Source organism: Brienomyrus brachyistius, chromosome 8 (genome assembly GCF_023856365.1).
Source record: "Brienomyrus brachyistius isolate T26 chromosome 8, BBRACH_0.4, whole genome shotgun sequence".
Taxonomy (NCBI): domain Eukaryota; kingdom Metazoa; phylum Chordata; class Actinopteri; order Osteoglossiformes; family Mormyridae; genus Brienomyrus; species Brienomyrus brachyistius.
In genome coordinates, this window is record NC_064540.1 from 3,881,796 (window position 1) to 3,909,083 (window position 27,288).

Here is a 27,288-nt window from a genome sequence, read left to right on the forward strand (position 1 = left end):
TATTTAGCCCCAAAATGCATTTTACCATTGATGGCTAAAATTCAGAAAAGGTGTCAATAGTGAGCATGTTGCTCAAAACTCAAAGCTCACTACTTACGTAGCTCTTTGCCAACAAGATTCATGCTCTCAGCCAAGGCAGACCTGAGACCTTACTTTAAAATGATACAAAATCAATCGTTTTAACACCAGAACCAGAGCAGACCATTTTCAGATTCTCTCTTTATAAAAAAAATCTCCCTGAAGCCACCCCAGCCTGTCTCAGCACATCTGCACTACACCATCCATCAAGGCATAATGAAACAGCACTTCCTCCTTTTAACTCTGAACATGCTCTTCATCCTCAACTTCAGTCTGAACACTTTCCAGGTAATTCTCGCCAAACATCATTTAATGCTCCAAATGGAATTCTAGATTGCGCTGTTAAGCAACGAGAGAATCCCACTTTTGTGATGTAAGGCACGTCTGAGGTTCCCTTAACATACTTCCTTATATTCTAACCTCATTGCATATCTAGGGTGTGTCTGGGGGACCAGTTGTGGCACAGATCTGCGGTGACGTCAGACTGCCAGTCAGAGGCCAAGTCAAATATGTACATGCAAGCTGGTTATTATTCTCCGCATACAAGCCTCACTTGCATGAATAAATCATTAAAAGATATAAAAAGTTTTAGAGGAGGACAATTTGAAACTCCGTACACACCTACCGCTAATTAAACTTACACTGATTAATAACTTTATTAGTATCTTCCCCATCCCTTCCAACCAATCCTTATCAAAGTCACAGCATAAATAACCAATTTGTTCATCTCCGTGCTGTTTACTTCCTGTAACTCTAGAGATGAATTCCCCTCCTGCGAAGCCCCATTTACTCCTTTCATTTCTAAAGACAAAAATCCTACTTGGCCTCTTGTGGGATTTGCACTGCTGCCAGCATCATAATCATCCTTGAATACATCCTTTGAATAAGATAAAAGAATCCCCAAGAGGCTTTGGAAATCATATTTACTTCACCTTATTCAACTCCCCATTTATTCTGTGGTTTATAAATTTATATTGGGTTATGTGCTTTAGATATATGAGTACAAACAAAACCGGGGTGATGTGTATTAATGTAATATGCGTCGATGTCCCCCCCCCCCCCCCCCCCGGGCCGTCTTGACAACAGAGAGTGGACATTGCTCCATGCCACTACCTTCAAACTGTTAGTATCCAGGAAAACTCGCTCTGTTTGGAGAAGCAGTCCAACTCACACTGCTGGAAGCTTGCTATGGGCACATTCCTGGGGGCGGGGGCGGGGGGGGGGGGCAGTCAAGACATCCTGGTCAACATAATGGGCTTCGACCTGGGGTGACTGTATGTCAGGAACCATAATTGTGAGACTCTTCTCCCCTTACTATAAATAATTCATCATCCAAAAAAAATTCAGTCGCCACGCGAGTCTCAGCGAGCTGCATCCCTCCGGAGTCTGTCTGTAACTTCCTGTACCTGTCAGAGATGGACTTTGCCTGTCCTTTCCAAATCATGAACGTAGCATCACCTACAGTTTGCCGCGTTTGCGCTATACTCCAGCACTAGCGCGCATAGCTAGCTTCATACATATATTTCTACGTCTTACAGGGATTTAGATTTTCTTCATTCATTTACTAAAATGAAGGAGGGCTGCCTTTGTCCAATATGCAAAAAGAATCCTTTGGATAATAGCATTGACTGAGTATACGCAATGTTTCTATCTGCTGTACTTATGTATATATTCATGTGGGTTGTTTCCTGCCCCCATGGCTGGGATCTCATCTCCTGCCTTTGGTTCTGCGCTTGGAATATGCATGTTCTTCCCATGGTAGTGTGGGATTCCTCCAGGTATTTTGGTTTCCAAAAAAACATGCTGTGTTCCAAATTGCCGTAGTGGGTGTGCGGGTGCGTGCCCAGCGATGGACTGGCATCCCGTTCAGCAGGATGTTCTCCTGTCTGATGCTGAATATAGGCTTCAGACTCCTTCTATCCCTATGCTGGCTAAGCAGCACAGAAGATTTATGGATATACAATATAGAGCTCTGGAAAAAAAATAAGAGACCGCTCTGTATTTTTTTTAAATCTGCATTTTAAAATTCTGGTTTAATCCAGGTTCTGCTGGCAGAAGGCTACACTGCGAGGCAGGTTTCTTTTCTAAGGCAGCAGTACACTGAATACCGTGAAGCAGCAGACACTGGCAATGACCAACAATTAGCCAGGTAGAGGACAGAAGTGCCTTTATAATGGCACAGATGACCGTCAACTTATCCAGTAGGGCCTCATAAACTGGAGAATGACCTCATGTGACCTTGAAAAGGCATGGGAAACATTAAGTGGTGGGAAGTGCATGGCTAGGACAGTTTGTATCAGGCTCCTAGAAGCAGGACTGAAGACCAATGGGGAAAAAAACGGCATATTTGACACAGGTGCATGCCCATAAATTTGTATTCATATCTTTGTTTGGACTCTCCATTCATTTCTATGGGGAAAACTCTAATCATTCATTTCTATGGGAAAAATGCTAATGCAAACTATGACAACCTTAACCCCTACCCAGCCCTAACAATAACCATAAGTAACCAAACAAAATACAAGAGTTTTTGCCTTTTTAGTTTTTTCATTGCAGTCACGAATTTTTATAAAATAGAGTTTTCCCTTATGGGGACCAGGAAAAAAAACTGGTATTTATCACGTTGTGGGGACATTTGGTTCACACAAGGTAAGGTATACCTGGACCACACACACACACACACACACACACATTTTGGCTGACCTAACTAAAAGGGGACCTTCTGTATGCCCAGTCTACTGTCTATGTTTAAAATGTAATTGGCCAATGAAAAGATGCTTTATGAAGTCATCTATTTAACTAGTATTTAAGTTTGTACGAGTTACTATTTGTATTCACGATGGTCACTTGTATACTGCAGATTACTTTATATTACAAATTTTAACAATAACAACGTTGATAGCTAGCTGACTAATATCATTGTTAATTGTGAATATAAAGTGAGATTAGTTTATCTTTTTGATACCAACATATTTGCAATCTACGTAAGTCCATTTGAAATATTAAACTATTCACTGACTCCTGTGTAAAAGTAGGATTTAAATTTTTGGTTCTAAGGCTCTCTCTCTCATTACATTGTTTTACATTGATTTACTTTCTAAAGTAATTTTAGTGAAAATGGGGTTTGTCACACGCTTATAATAATTGATATTTGGACATAGATGTTTATCATTGAACAGCGATAATGTGTTGAACTGACTGTAGTGCTCTAAAGTTTGTTGGTCACACTTGCAGAGGTCTCAAAGGAGGACACAGCTCATTGACACACAGTCGGAACCGCCATATGTGCAATTCCTACGTCCCATTTGCTGCTCTGTACTTACATGCACTGTCGAACAGATGCATACTGCTGGGCGTTTCTTGGGCATTCTTGGATGCATTAGCCATGAATAATCGTCCCCTTTCACCGCCCGTGGGTGCCTCTGCAAGAGACTCGCGGTCTCCCGTGCGTCTGTCACCCTCTTGGCCGGGCTGAAAGTGATAGCGCGCACCTGCGGCCAGGCAGGCAAGCCGCCCCCCCAGTCTCTCCCAGACCCGACCATGCGAGCCATGGGTGAGTGCCGAAGGCCACGCAGCCAAGGGGGGAAACAGGCCTTATTGCATGAGGCGGGAAGTGATTGAGGGCCCAAAATTGGAACACATTCCGGAGCCCTTACCAAAATTTAGGGGGGCCGTAAATCTCGCCACTCTTGAGGAGAAGGAACAGCTGGCAGACATTTCATTCAGCGGCCGTGAAGTCGCTCCTCTGTGAAGGCGGGAATGCCTGTTTCCCCAGTCTGAATCCGACGTGAGCGGCATTTTTCTGCTCTTCTTTCACTACACCAAATGTTTTTATTATGATGCAAAAAGTGATATGCTTTGGCAGGCCTGTGTTCTTTTCCAAAACCCGAAACATCAAAACGCAAAGCCTTGTCTTTTTATTGATTTTCCTGTGCCATTTCCTTACAATAGTGCTCGATGATTGTTTTCTGTCCGCTTTAGCCTCATTCAGAATGCAATGTGGCATTCAGATGTCCACTGAGAGAAATACCAGAGTTGTCACTCCTTTGCCTCTGATTTGTCAGGTTCTGAGGTCGTCGGCCATTTTTCTGGCATGGAACACAGCACAGGTCCAAGGTTGAATTAATGTTTAATCCATTGACTTGTCCACATGAAGTATTATGCTCCTGCTGTTGCCTCGACTGTCCTGTGCCACAACTGATCAAGACAGCTATATTTTGCTGCCATATCTAGTCTCTTCTTGAAACAAGAAATAAGAAATAAACTATCCCAGACTTGTTTTATTCTGCTTAGAACACCAAACACTGGGAGCCTTTTTGCTTTGTATATCCTATATATTTTAAGTACACTTCACTGGAATTAGTTTCAATCTAACTCAATCTCTGCATAGTTATCATAGTCCTGTTACAGTGGCCTGGCACAGGCGGGAAAAAGGTGACGATCCGTCGGCAGCTCCGAGACAAAAGGGTTTTAGGGACATAAAAGAGAAAACACTGGGATAAACATTATCAAACTGAGGATAAACCAAAGCAGGGAAGCAAAGGACTAATAAATGCCAGGAAAAACCAAAAACCAGTAAACAAAACAGGTGAGGCTGACCTCATACCGATGACTGCAGGGTTTCAGCCCATTGAGCTATCTTGTGGTCCAGGCAGCTGGGGAAACACACAAGGGTCTAGTACAAAGACAGGAAGGAACAGGATGGCCAGCAACACCTGCTGGCCAAGCGTGGAAGTGACATAAAGAACAGGGACGGACGGTCACTGACCCTGACAAGTCCTACATAGCACTTTTGTAACATTGTGAGACAAGCAATGGTACACATATCATTGGGAAAGATAGACAGGAATGCAAACAGTGGCCTGAAACACCTACTGTCAGGGCCAAGCCACGTCCCAAAACAATAACACATTATTCCAATGAGAGTCTGACGCAGTCTGGACACACTGGATCAGTGTTAAATGTTAATTTTTTTCAACTGGAAAAAATGTAATTTTAGAAAAAAACAGCCTTGTTTTCCAATAATACAAAGTGTTGATTGACTGAAGGGGACTCAGGTTAGATGAAGGTTTATAGATGCAGTAATGAGGGCATGTGAGGATATTGGGCCTAAAAAAAAGAACATTATGACAGGACAAAGCAATTAGAAGTTGCCAGGGCAACTGATTCTGCGGCTTCTGGCTACAGCTTGTCTTCCTTGTTCAGGCACAGGAACAAGCAGTAAAAGCACAAGGCAGTCCACTCACATAAGCGGTTTCTCCGCGCCTAACGTGATTGCAACCTCGCTGCGCATAAAAGGCTCTGCCGGCACTTTGGAATAGAACGATTCTTCTTGGGCGCCGACGTGGATTTTCAAAGTGCGTTTCAGAATGATCAGATATGCATTTTAAAATAATGCCGCCTGTACGCTGGAATTTAGCGACTCACATGAACTTTTTACATCCCCGTCAATATTAGGTCCGAGTCTTCGACTCGCACATGTTTGCATAGCGGCACAGGTATGAATCAATGTAGCACAGGGTAACAGAGAGGTCTTAGAACTCACCTGTCATAACGCGGCGCTATCGGTTTTAGCGGAAAGGGGGGGCAGAGACCCATGGGGAGCCTCAGCCCTGTAGAGGCTGTGTGAAGTGTTGGTCTTTATCTTTGCTCAGAGTTGATCCCGGCTAGGGAAAAGGTAGAGGGCTGTAAAATTGAAAAAAGAAATACATCAAAGAGGTGTAATGAACCTTGTCCAATCCCAGCCCAGCGGGCTAAAGAAACGGGGAGAATTCTGATGAAGCCGTCGCTTGGAAGAGCGATGGTCAGATCAGGTGGAGAATGTGGGAGGCGGGAGGCAGGTGCTTGACATCGCTTCTCTGTTTCTCTTTCATTTTCTGGAATTTCAACCGCAGGAACCTTTGGTGATACAGAGCCGAGGCTTCAGTGGGACGCGGCAACCCTTAAATATCCGGGAGGGCCCCCTACACCTCATTAAGTCAGCACTAACTTTTAACTGCAGGAGATCAGAGGCCTTCTTGAATTTATCAGAGCAGTAGAGAACCCTTCACCCGTCACTTTGCCTGAGCCCTTTGCTCAGGATGAACTGACTGCATTAAACATTTGCTTGTAGCTTATGATTCAACACAGAGGAAATAAGTCGGGGTAGGTTTTTCTGATAAAAGTTTGCTATTTTAATGCATGCCTTTAATTTGTTTATGAAGGTGATATACATCGCTGATTATGCCTTAGTCATTTAGCATTTGAGAACAATGACAAGATGTTCTCAATAAATATAAACAGCTAATTTAGTAGTGCATAATTATGTATTACAGCAGTATGGCAGAATGACTTGGCAAGTAGCTCTCACACCTCCAGGTTTAAGGGTTTCACACACACAACCCTGCATGTCACGTTTTCCACTTAAATAAGTGAAATATAGATGGATTCAAAAGCAAATATTTATGTTCAATCATTATGTGTGATTTTTTTTTTTTCGTAAATTGTACCTAAGTTTAATTAGAACAAAAACGTGTTAGTCTAATTTTAGCAATGAAATTCATAACCAAGTGTTTTCCAATGACTCATTGTAATTCTTCCAGGAAATCAAAAAGAGAATCCCAAAGAACAAACAAGCAAACAAATAAAAAATTCTCATTGATCAAGGGTGAGTGATCGGGGGCCCTTTTTGGAGGCGGGGGATTGGGAGTGCACTGACTTGGCCAACAGTGTCGGCTCGCTGGATCACATCAACACATGGATCCATTCCCTTTCACGGCTATAGACATAATCAAATCTAACTGAGGGAGTAAATGCTGTACTGTCAAGGATAAATTCCAGCTATATGAAGCTTATCCACAGCTTGACCAGGGTTAGTAAGAAAGCGATGGGCTTTTCTCTGATTTATTTCTCAATCTCCTCATATCTATTCCCCTCAGAAACAAATGCATTCTGTTGACCAATGTTTATCTTATCAACGTACTTATGAACTGTGGAATGTATTTACATTTTGCGCCCTAAAACTCTGTGAAGGGAATCTGTGAAAAGAACTATTGCTTAACCTTGGCAAAGTGTTTTTAACTTAACTCTTTGAGCGTCTCTGATGTGGGCCTGTGTTACGAAACTGGTATTGGTTCTTAGCGTTTATCTGTGATTCCCTAACCAATCACAGGCAGCCAAAGCTTTAATGACACAACTAGTGCTACTTCGTATGGAGACGGGGAAAAAAAAGTCATTGTCAGGCATTGACTGCTGGCACTGCTGAGAGAATATTCACCATCTCCATTCATTTATGTAAATCAAGAAACATTTCAAATAAAATGCACGTTTGTGTGGAATAAAAATCCCTTTGTGCCATGGTCTGACAGCACACAAAAACTGCCAGCCTCGTGAAAGCATCTCTCTCAGCTATATCTCAGACAATCGCACCATTCAACAGCATACTGGCTGATGGGGCCTTGGAGAATCCAGTACAATTTTAGTGAAGACTGAGGTCAACAAAAAGAAAATAAATATGTACAGTACTCCTGTACCACGTGGTGATTCTGGTTGGCTAAGTGATTTCAAGATCTCAAGGTAATATCCCTCTATAGACTTTTCATATATGTTTTTCTTTTTAATTGATATCAATGTATTATTGTAATATTTTTTGTTTAGTTGGATCAATTGTATTATAGTCAGTGGTATTCATGCCTGCATACATTCCCTGTTGTATCATGAATTTCCACATATTTATGGGCTTTCAGGTCCTGAAATGACACCAAGGAGCTCAAGAGATTCTGTCAAAGTCCAACCATGCTGATTCATTCATTCTGAGAGGATGCTTAGTGGGAAGTAGATGAAAGTACTTCACTCTTCTTATATATAAAACAATCCATTTTTAATGGTCTGGCTGTTTTTCGGGCTCTTACTTGGCTGCAAAGCTTAACGTTAAATCCAAAACACAAGGTAATCATATATTAAGCCTGAAATAGAAGTGGTCAAGGTTGACAAGGTGATTGTTCTCACTGCGTGTTCAGTAATTTGTCTTTTTCGGGCTTCTGTTTTTTTGGGTTGCAATGAGTCATTTATGTATTATATTCATGTTGCAATTTCTACATAAGAGGTAGCATCCTGTTTCTTCAAACCACTGAGATGCTGCAGTTGCGGAAAATGTTGCATGTTCTCTGAAATAATCATTACATATGACTGCCGTTCAATTGTCATGAGTGCCACAGTTTCATAAATTGATATATTTTCAGGTGGAAGTACAATTTGATTGTGTCGAATACCTATATGGATTCTGAGGTCGTAGACAGAAGATTGAGCTATGATTGAAGACCACAGCAGTCTTGGAGTATTTTGGTTCAATTGAGTACATATTTTTTCTAATGCAATTGTGGATGGGTGCTGTAAATTATTTTTTTAATTAAATAAGGGAAGGAGCAGTAGTCCAGAACTAACTCCAAATTAGACGCTTGTAATAGTGGAACTGATGTTGTGCTCATGTTTATATTGCGTAACACCCATTTTTCACGATTTTGTGTTTCTGTTCGTTGATATTTCTCACGTTCTAAATCTTGGCACTATGACCTCTGGATTTTATGGGAAAAATAACATTTCCTTTCTACCATGTTGATAGGGTGCAAAAAGGCCTTCAAAGAATAATTCACAAGGTCCAAATATTTTACAGGTCGTAACACTCTGCACACAAATGACAAATGGGAGTGTCGAAAAGATGAAGTCACAGTGTGGTTAAAAAAAAAAAAAAAACAGATGCTTGTTTCTCCTTAAGGAGCAGAAAGAATGCATGCATGCAGCCAGTAATTTGCGAGATCAAACATGAAGGTCTTGACCCCAGAAAATTTTATTTAGCTACCTGAAGTTTTCTGTGGGTCGCTTTTGCCTTCAGATGTCGGATGGAGTGTTGAGATGCATACTGTGGCTATGCAAGTGCATTTTTGAAAGTGCATTTTTGAATTAAGTGCATGTAAAAGTTTCAGTGGTAACTTAAGATAGGTTAGTAAGCTATTAAAACTCACCTAAAATATATTAATATTGAGGGAATATAGCACTGGGGGAAAAAAAAGAGATTACTCATCATAACTGCACGGTGTCACAAATAAAATGTTAACTGTAAATTGAGTTGCAGCAGGTAAACTTCTAAATAAAATCAATTTCAAAACATTTATAATAGGAAAAAAAAAAGACAACAACCTTCCGGTCACAGACCCAGCAGTCGAACCCCCAGAGCCACATGCGCGTACCAGCCAGCAGCTGAAGGACCCAGCATACTGCATCCTGCATCCTAGATTTCAGGCAGTAATTGAATTAAAATACCATGTACATTCACAGCAGCTACAGATGTTTTTCACCCACTCAAGAATGCTTCGGTATTCATTTCTACTTCTTCAACCACTAAGAAATTAATTCCATTCCCAGTGGATTATACAGATACTACATTTTGCGTTATTTAATTGGCGCACTCAATGGCATCTCCAGATGTTTGTGGCGAAGGACGTACTGGTATGCTTTTTTTTTTTCTTCCTTCTAAACACCGGATTGCACAATAAGTGCCTGGAGAATTCTGCAGAAGCCACAGTTTGGCTATATTCATTTCAATGGGCCTTCAGTAGCTGCTGATCTAACTGGCACTGCAGCCTACACAGCCAGCATATTACAGTGTCCCCATGTACGTCTTCGTTTTTTATGGCAATGAAACCTATTCCCGCAATACAGAGTACAGCAGCATCATCTGAACATATCAGTCAGTCGTAACTAACACAGTCTCGCTGGCGCATTGGTCAGCGCTCCCTGCCTGCTTCTGCATTCCATCCCTGCGTGGAGTTTGCATGCTCATCCATTATTTGCACTGGTTTTCATTCACGGATTCCAGTTTCTTTTCCGAAAGCACAAGAGTATGTGAAATGGGACGTCTAAATTTCCCGTAGCGTGTAAGTGCATATACGCTGTGATATACTGTGTACCATCTGCCTAGCTCCTATCTCACCTTAGAGCCAAGCATCCATTAAACACATAAATGTAAAGCCTCACTAAAGGTGCCCAGTGCCTCACGCTCAATGTTTCATGGAGACTCGGTTTGCTGCAACCATGCAGTGGATATACAGTTTTGGAAGATGAATTGCCTACCACACAATTAAAGGGATATATCAGCTATTAACATGCACATACAAAACAAAAGAAACAAATGTAGCTTCCCTGATCTTTGCACCTCTAATTCCACTATGGAGTTTCTACATAAGGGATGCTTTGGAGAAGCTGTTGTTAAAATAGCAGAGTAGCCACATGCACGCTGATTATGTCTGCGGTTTCCATTTTCACACGCAGAGCGTATTTACGGTGCTTTGTTAGCAAATTCAGCATGTTCACATTTATATGTGGGATAGGGTACGTTCCAGATCATCAACATAAAACAGGCAAAGAAAGCTAATTCAGAATACTGACTTTCCCTGTGTCGTAAAGATAAGGAAACTAATTAGAAGTAGTATAAAAAGTTTTTTTTGAGGGGAATTGCTTTAGAAACTAAATTAATATAAATAAATAATACTTGCAAGAATGAACAAACAAGAGAGTTCTGGTCTGAAACATTCTCCAAAACAAGGACCAGGAGTTTGGTTTCAACGTTGGTACCCCCAACCCCCCGGACATGCATGGTACTCTCACAATATCAGTGGGGACATGTCCCTGCCATTTATATCTAAACTTGTGCCCTGGCTTCAAAATAAAGGTTCAGTTGAAAAATTACTCATAAGGAATTAGTATCCAATGCTGCAATGAATTCTGGGTAAATCACTTCTCCCGTTTTCCCATGTCTTCATCAGTCAAAAATTCAGCAACAATGGTTTTTGTCACTCCTTATTGTTTGCTTAAATTTAATTTTACATAGGAGCAATTACTGGAAATGTTCAGCTAATGGAAAAAAGCTGTTTACAGGATTGTAAAAAGGTTAAATGTTGCATTTGAGTGAAATAAAGGATTATAGGCATGAGCGGATTTTAGAAACAAACTTCCTATTGTGCTGATGATTAAACAGCTGTTTATTTACGCCCAAATGTGCAACGTCTAATAAAATTATCATGGTTTACCTAAACAAAGCTCATTTAGGAAAGTATGGTTTATAAGCCTATCATGATGAATTGCATTGAAGGAGCCCAGTATGAAGCACACAAAAATAATGTCAGACGTGTTGGTTCATCAAGGATCTATATGTCTGCATGAGAGTTAGAGCACTTACTGTACCTATGGGAAGTTTTGTTTCGACACAATATGTTTGCATAAACTAGAAAATCGCCAAAGGGTGACATTGCCTACAATGGAGACAAATCAATTATATTTGTTTCATTTATTGTTGGCCATGCGTGAGCAGAGCAATGTACAGCACACAGGTTTGCCGGGTTAAACACACACTGGATGGTTGAGGGAGCCATTGGGACTCTGGCAGAACCCTGAATTGGCCTGAACAAGTGGTGAATAATTACAGACTACCAAATGTCTTTGTTTGACTCACAAGAATAATTGATTTTTTTCTAAGAGATGATTTTTTTTTTCCTGCCATGCAGAGTCTCCTTCTGCCGTGATCATGGTGGCGCCGGACTTCCACCAGCTTCTAAAAAAAAAAAAGTAATTAATTGGATCTGATTAAAATTAATGAAGTAATTAAAGAACTGCCTGGCCTGTTTTTAGTGTCACGCAATCACCCTGCAGTGATGGAACAGGGGTCCCAGTTGGCTGTACGGGGAGTGGTTGAAATAGCTTTGCTGTGATTGGTCCTCTGTCAATCTGAGGTTGTAAGGCTAGAGGGCCCCAAACCTACACCGGGGTGGGGGGGGGGGGCTGACATCTATTTTATATAATCTTATAATGGCTCGCAGTGGATCAGGTATACAATTAAATATTTCTTTTGTCGCCAAGTCAAATTGAGTGCTTGACAAAGACATGTGGACTCAGCTGGAAAGCCCTGCCCTTTTGTATCCATAGTAAAAAGTAAAAGAAATTAAAAAAAGAATATGGGTAGAAGCACGTCAGCTTTGAGCTGACCAAGCGTGATTTGACAAGTCACCATAAAACAAGGGTTTGCAACTCAGATTTTGAGAAATAAATACGTAAACTTTCCAACGTGCAAGCGAAGGACAGATACCAGAAAGCAATCGATAATGTCAGACGTAAATATATTTCTGTGACATGCACTGTACATACACAGTAAACGCGGTTAGCAGGAATAATTATGAGCCGAAAATGGAGGAAAATCTAACCAAAAATGATTAAAAGGGTAAAATCTGATAGAATTATTTCACTATTTCAGTTTCTGACCTTTACATTATTCTTCTGTTCAGCACAGATGAAAAGAAATGACTGTATCCATGCTATCACAGTATTATACAATACAAATGTTCATATTTCATTTAATTATAATAATTTCTAATTAAAATGAAAATTATTTAGCTGATCATTCCCATGGGACTTTTGGGGCAGCAGCATAACACGAGAAATACCCTTGGGGTATTGTACAAATGGCCTGACCCTGCATTCAGATCTCAGGCTTTGCCCTCACCTGTATGTGTGTGTGTGTGTGTGTGTGAGAGAGAGTGTCATAGGAGAGCAAGAGAGCATATGCAAAAATAAACATTCCAATGTAGCTGTACAAATAAAGCATCTGTCTATTTTTTGCACCTTTCAGGGTTGGGGGAGGGTTGGTCCAGAGTGTAGAGACAGGACAGGGAATAACCCACCAACCCGTCGCAGACGGAGGACACACACCATTCACACCTATGGGCAATATGACAACTCCAGCTCACCTTGGTACGTTTTTGGACTGTGGGGGAAGCTAGAGGAAACCTGACAACAACACAGAGCAAACATGTAAGATGTACAAGACACACAGAACCTTGGCGGAGTTCTTTGACCCGAAGGCGCGAGGCAATAGTGCTAAAAACAGCAGCACTGCAGCACTGCACCACCCAACAGACGTAGCGTCATCGCGTTTAATTTTCATTCCAACTACACCACCTTCACTTTTTTAGTCATTATTGATCTCCGTGTAGGTTGGTTTAGAGTCAGGGAGGCTTATCGATTAAAACATTCCTGACACTGTCACCTAGCCCTGCTCGTCACTGCTCTGTGCTCCCCCCCCCCCCCAAGACGCAGGGCACCAACTTGTGTGGGGCAAAGCCACTGACTTTTACAGGAGCCAGACTAAAGCCTGGCCCTGAGAAGGATTCACGACTCAGTCGGCCAAAGCATGTGTCTCACAGATAAGACAGATCACTGCCCCCAGACCTTGGCTTTGCACCAAAGACATGCAGCTGCCCAGCAGGACTGCGGGGGAAAAAGGTAAAGAAAAAAAAGTTCTATCTTCTAAAATTTCAACTGCAAAATGGGTATAAACTTTCCTCCATGATGTCCTAGGTGCAGCAAAAATGTGTTAGGCTGAAAATTTGCCTTTAGTTTACAAAAATTAAAATTAAGAATAACCAGACAAGATTTAAAAATATATAAATATGTGTTTATCGTGGCAGTTTAACAGTCCATATCACATGTTCATAACAAATATTATGCAGATTCACAAATTGGCTGTCAACTAACAACTTTCCCTAATCTCATTCAAGATCTCCACTTTCCTTTGCGATGAGCTTAACTGTTTTTGCACCTACGTATCAGCATCTGATATTTTGGTCAGAGCTACATGTTTTCATCAGCTCAGGAATCTCTAATCAGGACATGCCTGACGATCTGTAAATATGATAACGCTTAATGAGATCACCTCAAAAGGGAGGCTGTGCGGTGTGAACGGGAAGATAGTCCCGCGTGACTCGTTTATTCAAAAAGACTTGCACACAGCTTACACATGACATTAACCGGCAGAACATTTTGCTGAATTAATTTATTTCCTCTCCATCCTTTCCACTCTGACATTTTCTTGGCACTTCCTCAACTGGGATATCCGTTTACCCAGAAAGCACTTGGGTGTCACATCCATGACCGCTCTGCCCTTCATTGCCGTAATTATACTTTGGTTTGGCATGGCTGGTTAAAGCCCTGGAAATAAGAATAAAACTACTGAACAAACAAACCTCACTCTCTTCTGCCCTCAATGCTTTCTGCTGACTCACAAGTATTGCATTTCAAAGTCAGTTTTATATATTGTTTCTTATATTACGACTAAGACAGAAGAGTTATTTTTACACACACTTTCAGCACACAGACCTCATTATATTTCACCCTAAAAAAGAGTTTTGATTATTAATATTGAAGTTCTGATGTTTTCCTTTCCTACTTCTAGTGGTTTTATTTATATGTTTTATTTGTAATTTTTTTCTCTCGGTTGAAAAAAAACCTTAAAATATTGATAACAGTGTTATGAATATATTGGTCTTATTAGTGCTGTGCCCCAGTATTGCTGTAACAGTCTTTGCCCTTGTAACAAAATGTCCTAACTTCAGTACTTGGAGGATGTAATTGCTTTGGGTTAAGGAGATGGCTGTTGTGGAGTTGATGCAATGGAAGGAAACGGAGTAGCTGTTAAATACCTCCTGCCTTGAATAATAATTAAAACACCCTTGACCACCTGTCTGTTTGAGGGGACGTACGCCACTAAGGTAGATGGGGTCGGATGACTTAGTGTTAACGGCGACACTGACGCAGGTGGGTAGAGAAAGCACACAATCACATGGGCTGTCATTTAATACGTGATGATATTAACGCGGAGCTTTGCCTGAAATAAAGGTATCACCCCCGCTGGTTTATAGCGTCGTTTATTTTTCCACCGGCACCCATTATGACTGACTGCAGGAGAAGTCGGAGAGCATGGGCAGTGACGGCACAGAGAAGTAATTAAATGTTTAGCTAAAAACACTCTGCTGCCCTCTGGACGTGCTTCCTCTCAAGCCCTAGTACATGACACCTTCTCCAGTTGCATGATTACGCAGGATTGAGCGGCAGGACAGAAGCTGTGAGAGAGTCATACCTGCAGCATAATTGTTGCCTGTGTGAAGCCAGGTATGAGTGACCTTGTGTTCACCCCGCGATCCTGTGTGTTTTGAGACAAAACCCAGTCTCCCAGTTAACCAGTGTAAGAAATACCGGTGCTCACCTCCGACCTGATTGCGGGTTTCTCCTCTGTTCCCTTTAAGGTTCGGGCCTGCCTTGAAATCGAACCTCGAGCACGAAAGGCCCAAGATTAGATTCAATATATGATTTTCTGTGTAAATGCTTCACGGATAAAGTGCAATGCATTCTGGGGAATGAAACGGTTCAAAAGTGACGGACGTGGCATCTTTTCTTTTTTAAAAAAATATTTTTTAACTTCATGCATGTCATTTAGGTAAATTTCCATTCATGTAGATTAATCCCCAGACGCAGAGGATCTTTCTGGTATGTCAGTAGTTTATACTTCGTACACAAGGAAACTGTCAGAGTCACCAAACAGCTTAAAGAAACTGTGCTATGCTCTTCTAGATATTAAAATACTAAAAAGCCATTTTTTCACATTTAGTAAAAAAGACAAAAAAAAAAAAAAACATGTAAGGCGGGTTTCTCTGTCTAAAGAAGATTCCTGCATCACTTAACAAGCAAATCAAAAACTACGACCTTGTGATCGGCGGGTTTGTCATCACATGTAAAATCTAGTCTGGAGAAAAATGAATGGAGGAGTGATGAAAAATGTATGTCAACACCGGGCATGGAGAAAGGCAGAAAAGATACAGAGAAGATCTTTATTCCTACATCATTGATTATACTTCAGCCTATGATAAAGTAAAGCATGAATAAGTTATGCACACACTCATTAAGGTGGATATTGGCATTTCAGGCTAATAAGGAAGATGTATATTTGAAATGAAAAAGCCACCAGAAAGACAGAGAGGAGATACTGTAGGTCAGTGTTTCTCAATCCGGTCCACGGGGACCTCCAGACTGTCCACGTTTTTGCTTCCTCCCAGCTCCATACCAGGAGCTGGGAGGGAGCAAAATTGTGGACTGTCTGGCAGGGAGCTGGGTGGGAGCAAAAATGTAGACTGTCTGGCAGGGAGCTGGGTGGGAGCAAAAATGTAGACTGTCTGGCAGGGAGCTGGGTGGGAGCAAAAATGTAGACTGTCTGGCAGGGAGCTGGGTGGGAGCAAAAATGTAGACTGTCTGGCAGGGAGCTGGGTGGGAGCAAAAATGTGGACTGTCTGGAGGTGCCCAAGGACCGGGTTGGGAGACATTACTGTTGATCAATATAGTGGTATTTAGGACTCCCTGCCCATGTTTTTTATATAAATTTTCTTTTTATATGACAGGATGTTTCCCACAGCATATTGACGGCAACAGACATATTCCCATGACCAGTAACTGAATAGTCTGTTAGTTACAGGCATACGTGAATGTTAATTTTAAGTCTGTGAATGTCTGAATATCAGATTGCCAGGGTACAAAACCAAAATACTACTCAGATTTAGTTTCTCTCACTTTTTCTATTTCTTTTTTTTTTGTTGCTTGGGGGTCATGTGGTGGCCAGTCCCACAGCTGAATAATAACTCTACAGCACGTTTCCTGGGGGCGCAATTCGGCAGTGTTAAGTGCATTTGTCTGTGAAAGCGCTGAGATTACAGGAACTATTAACGGCGCTGCAGAGCTCATTAGGTTTGCAGCAGATTTCCATTTGCCGTGGTCAAAACATCAGCACAAAATGATAGATCTATTTTTCCTTTATCACAGCGGCCCACGTAGCTGATGTTTAATGGGTGGGGGGCTAGCAAGGGCCATAATTAACCCCAAAACAATAATTGGACAAGGCCATTGCACAGCATTTCCTTCTTCACTTAAATGCTAGTGCTGGCCTGTCACTCACGAACCCTCGCATGCAGCGCATGCATTTGCACCACAGAAAAGTTGCGCTCAGATCTGAAACGCAGATAAAATTATTTTAGCTATGCTGTTGCCACGAGAACAGGAGCTATTTCCTTGCTGCATTTCCCTTTATGTTTTAGGAAAGAAATGCCAATCCAGTATGCTTTATGTGGTTCTTACTTAGAAGACTTCCCTGGCCTCTTAAAGAGGCACACATGTACTGGTGTATATTGTTTAATACACCGACTGCTCTCTGCTGTGTGGTGCAGTGGGCTAAGCCTCTGTGCTTCTAAACAGTAGGCCATTGGTTCAAGCCCTGTCACAGACCTTTGGTAGGTCCTTGAGCAAAGCCCTTAACCCCCTGTGCTCTGGGTGCTGCTAGGGGTGGCTGTCCTTCACAGCCAACTTGCTCTCCTCACCGGAGGGCAGGGGGGGGCATAAAGAGAACTTCCCCGCCAGGGTCAATACAGTATGAATTACTTTCATTAATATAACTGTTGCTCTTTTTGTATGGTTACTTGTTGACGTTTAATATGTAACTTTAGCAAGCACTTTTGCATTGTATGGACAAAAGTGTCAGTCAAATAAAGAAATTTTAATTTACTGAATGTTATATAATGAAAATAAACATCTCAAAGAATTACAGGCACATCCTGAGGCTTGGTGATGGCATGAGGAAACATGGCAACAACAGTCAGGTGAACAATAATCATTACTTTTATAAATATTTAAGAAGATTTTTGGAGCCATTAGTTAATAGACCCCAAATTCCCTCTTCATCAGTTCAAAATATTATCCCACATATTCAACCTATTTGTGTTGTTTATATACAGGACATTCGAGTCAGAGATGGCAAAAAACAGTCGCTAATTTTAGATTGGAAAGAAATGTAGTGATGACTCACAGTGTATACAGAAAATATCAGTATGATATACACTCATAAGGAAATATATAACTTTTATACATAGTTGTAGACTGATCCATCTCAATAAGAGCCAGAAGATCTCAATTTGAATTAAAACGACAATCGATAATCCTCAGGTGCTCTGTGGTTTTGTGACGGAGTCAGGAAAAGACGTGTGTTAGCGGCAGGCAGCCCCTCGGGTGCGTGCGGTGGAGAGGGAGGCGACACCGGGTGATAATGAAGCCAAGGGCTCGACGCTCACTGTGTGGTCTGCGCAGGGAGATGGTTCGTTTCCCCCCTGGTGCCTCTAGTGACTCCTGGCTAATTTTAATCGACCAGCGTTTCCCCCATATTTGGGCAAGGTGTCTGCTCCTCTGCAGCTGTCTCCGGACCGGCCTTCGGAAAGAGAGTATAAAAATAAACGAAGGCGGGAAAAGTAGAGTCAGGGGGGCAAGTGTCTGTGACGCAAAGCTATTGCATAATAACAAGTAGCAAATCGATGACATTTAAACTGACTCCACACAAAACTGATATCCAGGTACAGCATTATAAATAGCAACAGAACAATAGCTATTATTGTCTTAGAGATACGACGATCAGGTTGAAAATAATGGTTGCACTAAATAATGCACTGGGGCATCAGGAATGATGAAAAGCTGACAGTAAATGGTATTTGTGGAATTCGACTTTCCGGCATGTACGGCACCGATAGCTCGTTCCTGCATGCCTTGCTAATCTTGCTAATTGTAGCCTAGCGCGAAGTGTACAGATTTATGCTATTATAATTGGGCTGCTCATGCTAAGCCTGTGGACTGATTTACCAGGTCACGGGTCACTTGAGGCGGACGTCGTGCCGGCTCTGTGATGCGCACCGGCGCCTCACTGTTCCAGGAACGCTCCATCTCCATCTGTGTGGCGTCTCGCGGCGCTCGCGTAGGTTCTCCTCCAGGTGCACCAGATTCCTCCCACGGATAAAAATGCATGCTGTTCGCGCACTTCCAGGCTGTTACTTCACTAGTGAAGCAGTTCTTATTCTCAACAGACTTTATCTGATTAAATGAAGTGAAAAAAGAGGCAAACTAAAGTTTACGAGCAGCGTGATGAAGCTAAGACTAGCCAAGAGAGCCCCCCCCCCCCCCCCCCCCGTAAGAAGTGTGACCACAAAGTCAATGTGAAAAGTTGCCTTTGATGACTTATGCAATGGTAGCGGCTGTCACCCTGATGGTGTCCATGCACAGTGATAGACTGCATGTTCATAAGATCTTCTCTTCTGGTGACAACATGATCTTTCAACATGGTTGTTATATGCGCCTGAATGTCAAGAGAGTCAGTTACCATAGTGGGTCAAATCTGGAAAATATGGGAGACTCTATCTGCCATTGTCCCTAATTTGGTGTTAATTCCCACGTTCAGGTATCTTAGAAATGTATTTATTTATTCACAAATAAAAGGAATAAGGACTACTGTGAAAAAATGCCTTGAATGAAGAACAGTTGTGGAAGGATCCAAAGGGTCCGATTATTAGTACAAGAGAAAGTTGTAAGCAATCAGCTACTAAATTTATCCTGAGTTTCCAGATGGAACACAAATCAGAGGGTGAAATCACTTTATTATTTTTTGGACATTGTAGAACAGTTTCATCTATGCTAAGATTAGAGTTTCAGAAATGTCAGTAAAAAAACGGCGAGTGACGCTGGGCAGATGACCTCAGACGCTAAAAACGACATGTAAAGCCAAACTCTGCACTTGCAGAAGCTGTGCCGAGGTCAGACGGGGAGTGCTTCAGGGGAGATGTTCAACATGCTATGCTCTGTTTAAACCAAAAGAAACTATATATATAATTTATATATGCCCTGAGAATTTTTGTTCGCACACTGATGTCCAGAAAGTATCCCGTGATCCTGCTTCAAGCTCCTTATTTATAAGAGGCTTGTGCTGAATGTTATCTCTCTTAACATATTTATAGAATTGGTTGAAAGAGTCCAGAGAGCCGAGAGATGGTCAGTGAGATGTCTCTGCAATGCACCGGCTCCTTGGGGGTATGTGTATATTACGCTGTGAAAGGGAGGCTTTGCGGAAAAATGCTGTGGAAAGTGCCAATAGCTAAATCCGTTGTCCGACAACCTGCCCGTAATTCGGTCACGCCGAAAGGAGACGGTCAAAACAAAAGGCATGTGCTGTATTTCTGTAAATATCCCTGATCGGAGATATTGAAATGAATGGGAAAACAAAGAAATGAAACCTGTTATAAAGTTGTCGCGTAAGTGGACATGGCGGTAAGGAGGGGGACACACTCAAGCGGCAGAGGTAGAAGGAAGCTGTGGGTTATTTGACATTGTGTTTATAGTAGCCCGCGAATGGCCTGTCTGTTACGAAGTCTCTTTTTGAGAGCCAGCGAGGGAGAGAGAGACCGAGAGAGACCCGAGTGAGGGTTTCTCATCCCGTCAAATTAGTCCACGCTCTGCCACTCCGCTTTTGATCGGCGCGAAGAAAATGCAGGGAGTCAGCTGATTCCTAATCCGCTCGTCTTGCTGCTCGGTGTGCGCACATCAAGAGAGGGATTGATTAGCCTCTGCGGCTTTACGGCCACATGAAAGGGCCTCAAAGAGGCCCTAAAAAGATAGCGGGCAGACCTCTCCCGGGAGGCGTCTCCTTTTTGTGTGCACTGAGGAGACCGCCTCATCTGTCGCCGTGGAGAATACCAGCAGACCAATGGCACTCGCCTGTTGCGAGGCTGATTCGGCCATATTTGTTTGAGAAGCTGTGGAATCACTTTACAAGAAAGCTTTGTTGCTGTTCCTCTAGGAATAACACTGGTATTTAACTTACCATCATTAGTATTTACTGTACTGGGGGAAAGCGAGGCCGGGTTTTGAGAGCAGAGCCTCCTGACACTGGGATTTCTGCACCGAGTGCTAACAGAGTGCTGTTGGCAACGTTTCCCTCCCAGGGATGGATGGGAGTAGTGTGGGAAGGAGACAACAAAAGACCTTTGGGATGAACAGACGTATAATTGCCGTTTCAGGAGGGAGGAAAGGGAATAAACCACAACAACACTGCATATGCGAACACCTCACAGATACGACGTTCCAGGGCAAAATACAGGAAGCCCTGGCCAATGACCAAAGCAATGCCAGCCTGAGAGTACGGAACGCTAGATATAGAAGGCCGGTGAAGAAATAGTGATGGAATGATGATCACCTGGCCCGCCCTCTCTTAGACGGAGAGACGGCGTCAAAATATGAGGCGAGCCGTCCTTAATCTCTAGACGGTACAGGCATACAGGAAGGGCCCTTGCCGAAACTTGTTGGAACTGGCGGGGGCGAATTCCATTTCTGTGACAATGGCCGGCATTCAGGGACATTTGGCTGCGTGGGTAACATGACGAATGGGGATTTTCTTATAACTCGGTTCTACTCCGGAGGAGAAATATTATAGGCTGCATTATGCTAATGGGCGCTAATGGCATGAGGAGCTTATCTGTTAGCTATTGTTTGTGTCGGGCTGAGGTAAGCCTGGGTGGTTTTGTTCCGACACGCCGGGACAAACATAAGCACTATGCTCACAAACACGGCAAGTCAAACTCACAGTACTGGACTGATGCTTTTTATAGGTCTTGTACAGATCAGAGGGATATTGACCAAATGAGCAATTTTTATAATTAAAAAAGCTTTTATAATTATATAGGCCACACATATGGTCTAATGAATGAAAGAGAAGGTAAGAGACAACAATGTATTCAAGTGATGCTTTTATAAAGAATGATGTACATTTTGAGAAAGCCAGGTCAGCCACTCCCAGAAGGACGGCGGGGTTAGGGGCCCTGCTCAAGGCCTCAATGGTGAAAACAGTCTGGCAACCCTGGGGTGTGAACCGGTGACCTGCCAGATACAGGCAGAGCATCCTAAGCTGCCGAGCCCTCAGCCACGGAAAACACCCAGACGCGGAAAATCAGACTGTGGCACTCAGCAGGGGTTTCCAAAGCATTAATGAAAATACATTATGCAGAATATGCATGAACATCTGCAGGATAAAATATATGGAAGTAATCCCAAGGAAATGTGAAATGCAGTGTTATCAAGTGACGTCACAAAGGAATCATCAAAAATACTGGGGGAAGGTTTTTTTCTTTTTTCAAAAAATATATATATGGTGTAAAACAAAAATATAGCCTGCTATTTTTGTCTTTTCTGAGTATGATATGGAAATATAAGTTGGTGTCTTTTAAATGAAGTACGCAAAACCCAGATGCCGAGAGTATTACTTTACACAAAAGACACTTGAGAAGAGAGAGTTCTGCGTGGTGAGTGCAGAACATCCACTGTGGCTGGGGAACGCTTCTCCCATTTGGGGTTTGCTAATCCACTGAGATTAACGCGCTTGTGCTCTCACGAGGAATCCGGCCATTAAATCAGCAAGCTGTCACTTTGGATCCCTTTGCACCAGGATCGTCAGGGAAACAGATTTATCTGCAAATTCTTGGGGGTGCCCTCACCATCTACGAGCAACTTTTTCATGATTAATTCATTTCTGAAATGCCATCTGACCCAAACTGAGGCCTGAGCAGTCAAAGTAAAAGTCTCGGATGTGAGGGATACACAGTGAACAGGGCCCAGCAGTGTCAGACTGGGCAGAACACAGTCACAGATTTGATGGACTCTGATAGGCCATCTGACGACATTCCTCCTAGAATGAAGACTTTTTTGTTAATCTAACATGACATCTTGGAGACACAGCCCAGTTTGCGAAGTTCTTGATTAAAAATGCATTATGTTTCATAAAATTGTTACATTTTAATGCACGTGTCTGTTTGCGCGGCATTGCCTAATTAATCAGATGAGCCTTTCACTGGAAACATTTTTCCCCCGAACTGCCCTGTTAAATTTTGCATATGAAAAAAAAAATCATTATGCTTCCGCTGAGAGTGCTCAAAAGTTTACTTAACTGGGCAGTGTTCCTTTTTTTTTAAACCATACCCTATTTTATGGTTAAATTTAATTCAAAATGCAAATACAATCTGGCGCTAAAAGCTTTCTTAAAATGCAAAGCAATGAGTTGTGTCCATTCCTCTTGCCCAGTCATCCAAGGCTTCACCCTGCGAGTGACGTCTGATTAGGAGTGGGGGGTTTGCATATTTTCCTGGGCCTAGCCAAACTTGTACCTAAGAAATTACTTTTTATCAATTCCGCATTAGACTCCCTTAACCCTGACAAGGATGAAACATTAAGACCTTTTCCATAAACTCACAGTGATGGATGGATGGATGGATGTATGTATGGATGGATGTATGTATGGATGGATGGATGGATGTATGGATGGATGGATGGATGGGCATACATTCAATTGTTGAAACATTAGGTTTAGATTTGGTATGTAGGTGTATATTCCTCACATTTCAGCAAATATGTGTTATTCTAATGTATGACAGACTTGTGGAGGACATAATGCAGACAGCTGATGTTTATCTTCCTACAAGAAGAAGCACGTCCTATGCATGGAATCTGGCAGGGACATCTCTGTGCACTCTACTGTAGGATCTCATCTGTCCATGGAACACCCATTAGGTAGCTGAATATGTGATGTGTACAAATTACCATGTGACCTGCCAGGGGAACCCCAGGTAAAGGTGAACAGCATGACCTGAATGGGCTGTGGGGCTTATTGTTCAGCACAATGCTAATGAAAACAGTGATCAGAAGATGCAATGAGCGCCTGGCCGTTCACCACGTTTAGAGTCATCTTTTCCCATTAGCTGGCAGTGGCTGTCTGGGATCAGAATGATTGAGAGGCTCTGGTCGCTGTCACATAGGGCAAACCACTAATTTATGTGATGTTATTAACATGCAGTCTCTTACCATTTAAAATGCCCTTTGCTGCTATTATAAAATCTTTATCCTGTCACTTTCAGGCACTTAGCCTTTGTTTCAACTTTGCTTCTGTCTAATTGTTCTCATAATGTTTTGAGCAAAGCTCAATCACATAAAAAGACCTATGTGTGTGTGTGTGTGTGTGTGTATACATATATATATATATATGTATATATACACACATATATATATATATATACACACACACACATTTACCTGATGTATTCAAACCAACGCATAATGAAATTATGTAATAAATGTAGTTTAATGTTAACTGAATGCATGGAATGGAGATGTTTAGTAGATGTGGGAGATGTATCTGGTAAACACTGGTGCTGTGTACCTCTGCTCCTGGGGGGTTGAACCCCATCTTCACTCTCTGCCTGTAGAGCTTGCATGCTCTCCCTGTGTCACCGCAGTTTTCTCTGCGTGCCTCAATTTCCTTCTATATCCCGAAAGATATGTGGGTGTCTCTAATTTGTCCATAGAGTATGATTGTGTGTATATCTGGGTTTTCAATAGAGCAAATAAAACTTCTGATCAACCAATAGAGTCAAACTGGTAGTGTTGCCATGAGTTGTGTGACACACAAAAACGTGCTGACAAATGAATTTTGTGTACGCGCAGCTCTAGTCTTCATACTTGTTTCCAAGACATGGTATCAATAAATTGCCCGTAATGTGTCTGCCTCGCTGTGGACTGCCATGCCATCCAGAGTGTGCCCTTATCTTCCACCTTATGTCACCTGGGATAGGTTTGGAATTTTTTTGAGTTTGTGAATTTAGTGATTAATTGTCATTGTTGACACACCACAGAACACAGTGCACAACAACGAAATGTGTTCTCTGCATTTAACCCATATGTGACTTTAGTTACATAGCAGCTAATTCAGCGCCCGGGGGGCAGTGCTTGGGGACAGGACCTTGCTTAGAGTACCTTAATGGTGCCTTGCTGGTCGGGGATTCGAACCTATAATCTTTCAATTACGAGTGTGCTTCTCGAACCATTAAGCCACCACACTGCCTTTTGATGAAGCGTAAACACAGTGTAAATGTAGCTGGATGTCTCTTATGTCAGTTTACGATTACATATGCCTTCAGAGTTTGTACACGTTGGTCACAAGTCTGAGATGGGTGAGCAATGTGAAGCAAACAAAGTCACATATTTCAGTTTTTACATTACGCATTTTTTACTCCGTCCAGTGAGAAATGCAAACTGAACGTAACTCCCAAGTTATTACAGTGCCTTTGTACTATGTGCTTGGATGTCAGAATCAAAAAAGTGAGCCTTATAGTTTCATGTATTCCACCTGAATGATATCCTTTCAGCACAAACGCTGTATATCTATAACTGCAGGCAAGGGGGATAGTAGACTGAATTGGGAACATTATCAAAGGTATACATGTATATTAGGTAAGAATGCAATATTTTCTAGGGGAGAATTTCTGATTCTCTAGACACTTTATTCTTCAGCATATTTAGAGTGTAGTAGGGTAACTACTTTCCTTTTGTTTTTAACTGTTGCAAGATTAGGCCTGTTAACTTTTTCATCTACTGCTGGTAGCTGAGTATTCTGCTCTATTTGCTGTGTTTCAGATTCAGAATTAGAAAACTTTATTAATCCTGGAGGGAAAAAAAAAAACATGGAGCAATCCAGAGCTCAGAAGCATTGGCGTCAGCAGCAGTACTGTTAAGGACCACTTAAGTCTGTCCAGGTATGCATTCTTTCTAATTAGCTAGTTACTAACAATAGCCAAAGAACTAACATTCCAGGCATAGTTCTTGTCACTAGTATGTGAGGTCCTGTTTTTTTTCCATTGAAAATTGGGACTTATTTGTTAATGGAGAAGGTATACATTGGGTGGGTATTGTTGAAGTAAATTATTAAATGTTTGAAGATACAGCAAACCGTTGCACACTATGTGGCTTGAAAATAGTTTAATATTATAGTCATATTACCAAAACAGAGCTATATAGTCCAAGTGAAGCCATATAGCTACACAGAAACTGTACAAGGCAGCTAAAAATAAACACAAAGTTATGAGATATATGTTTATGGCCTTGGATAGCGGCTGTGCTGGGCCATGGGGCAGGAACACAAAACAGACACATGCTTGTATTTAATTAGTTTACCGTGTTTTAATTAGCTGAACGTCGAAGTGTGGAGAGGTGCAGCGAATTAGAAACCCCTTCTTAATAAGCCAATCACTGATTGGCCCATCAGAACCTTAGGGATGCTTATTTCTGCGCAGACCGACCCAGAATGTCTCTGGCTATTGGTGGCAGGAACAGGAATCGTGTGGTTTTCCATCAGCTCTTCCTAGCATTGAATGTCTGTGGTCCACAACCAAAAATAGAAGGGAAAAAAACAAACAAAAAAAAATTCAAACTGATTACAGTTTCGCAACAGATATTGGCACATGCGACAGTCTCTACATGCAATATTAACTTCAGCCATTGGCAAAAGGAAAGGCATCCAAATCAATTGTGCTGGGTCCACATAACTCAGTGTAATAAAGGTTGTTTTTGGCAGAGGCTAGTGATGTGTTGCTTTTTATAGAATTAATGTTCTTCTCTTATTTTTTTTTGCCACCATCGCAGTCGGTGAGCGAATGAGATGCAGGTTGCGTCTGCTAGCTACAATCTGCAGAGATTCTGTTTTAAGTCCACCTCTCCCCTGAAAGTGATATAAAGATAGGGACAGATATTCTTATTTACCACACAGCTGCTAAACCTAATCCTTCATTGTTCTGAAATTCGTGGAGTTCCATATATATCAATATAGATTTTCTTTTATATTTTGCTGATGGGGAGGCATGGTGGTGCAGTGATGAGCACTGAGTCCTGGGTTGTGGTCTCTGCCGTGGATCTGTGTGTGTAGTTTGCACGTTATCCCTGTTTCACTGTGGGGTTTCCTCCAGGTACTCTGGTTTCCCCCCACAGTCCAAAAACATGCTGAGCTTGATAGGAGTTACCAAACTGCCCATAGGTATGAATGGTGTGTGAGCGTGCCCGGCGATGAGTTGGCGCCCCATCCTGAGTTGTTCCCTGCCTTGCACCTCCAGGATAGGCTCTGGGCCCTGAATAGGACAAGTGGTTATAAAAAAACAGATGGATGGATTTTTTTTACAGATTTCTTAGCTGCCTCCTTATCCTTTTCACTATTTTGAACTTTCAGGGTGTATCCCAGCCTTGTGCCCCATGCTCCCTGGAATAGGCTCCCGGACTCTCTGCAACCCTGAGCAGGATAAGCAATTGGAATGGATGGGTAGATAAATAGAAACATTTTCTCAGATGAATTCAGTGCCATGTATTCATGTTAAAGCCCTGAACAACTCACACTTGTTGTCATATTTACCTTACCATTTTGCATATGACATTAATGAAATGTTTATATGTCTACCTGCATATTTCAGTGCTTCCAGTGACAATGCAGTTGTAATTGGACACTGCTTTAATCAGAGTTAATGACAGCAATCATCACAAGAAGCTAGATTCCCATGAAAATTGGGACATATTTCTCTTATCTAGAAAAGACTATTAAGAATTTTCCTTAACTCTTGAGTCACTAACTTTACACTGGAATCTCTTCCACAATGTTGATTTCAAGCAGATGATTAGAAACCTTGGAGAAAA

General features: G+C 42.0%; 1 long non-coding RNA gene across 2 annotated transcripts; it reads left to right on the forward strand.

Annotated features, from left to right (window-relative positions):
- The first annotated feature begins 7,350 nt into the window (after positions 1-7,350).
- LOC125747983 (uncharacterized) lies at positions 7,351-26,914 on the forward strand. Of its 2 annotated transcripts, none has more exons than XR_007399419.1 (3): positions 7,351-7,632; positions 25,249-25,367; positions 26,831-26,914. It is a non-coding gene; the product is annotated as an uncharacterized LOC125747983 (long non-coding RNA). The 2 variants fall into 2 exon arrangements; XR_007399420.1 differs by lacking the exon at positions 7,351-7,632 and adding an exon at positions 13,270-13,386.
- The last annotated feature ends 374 nt before the right edge of the window (positions 26,915-27,288 follow it).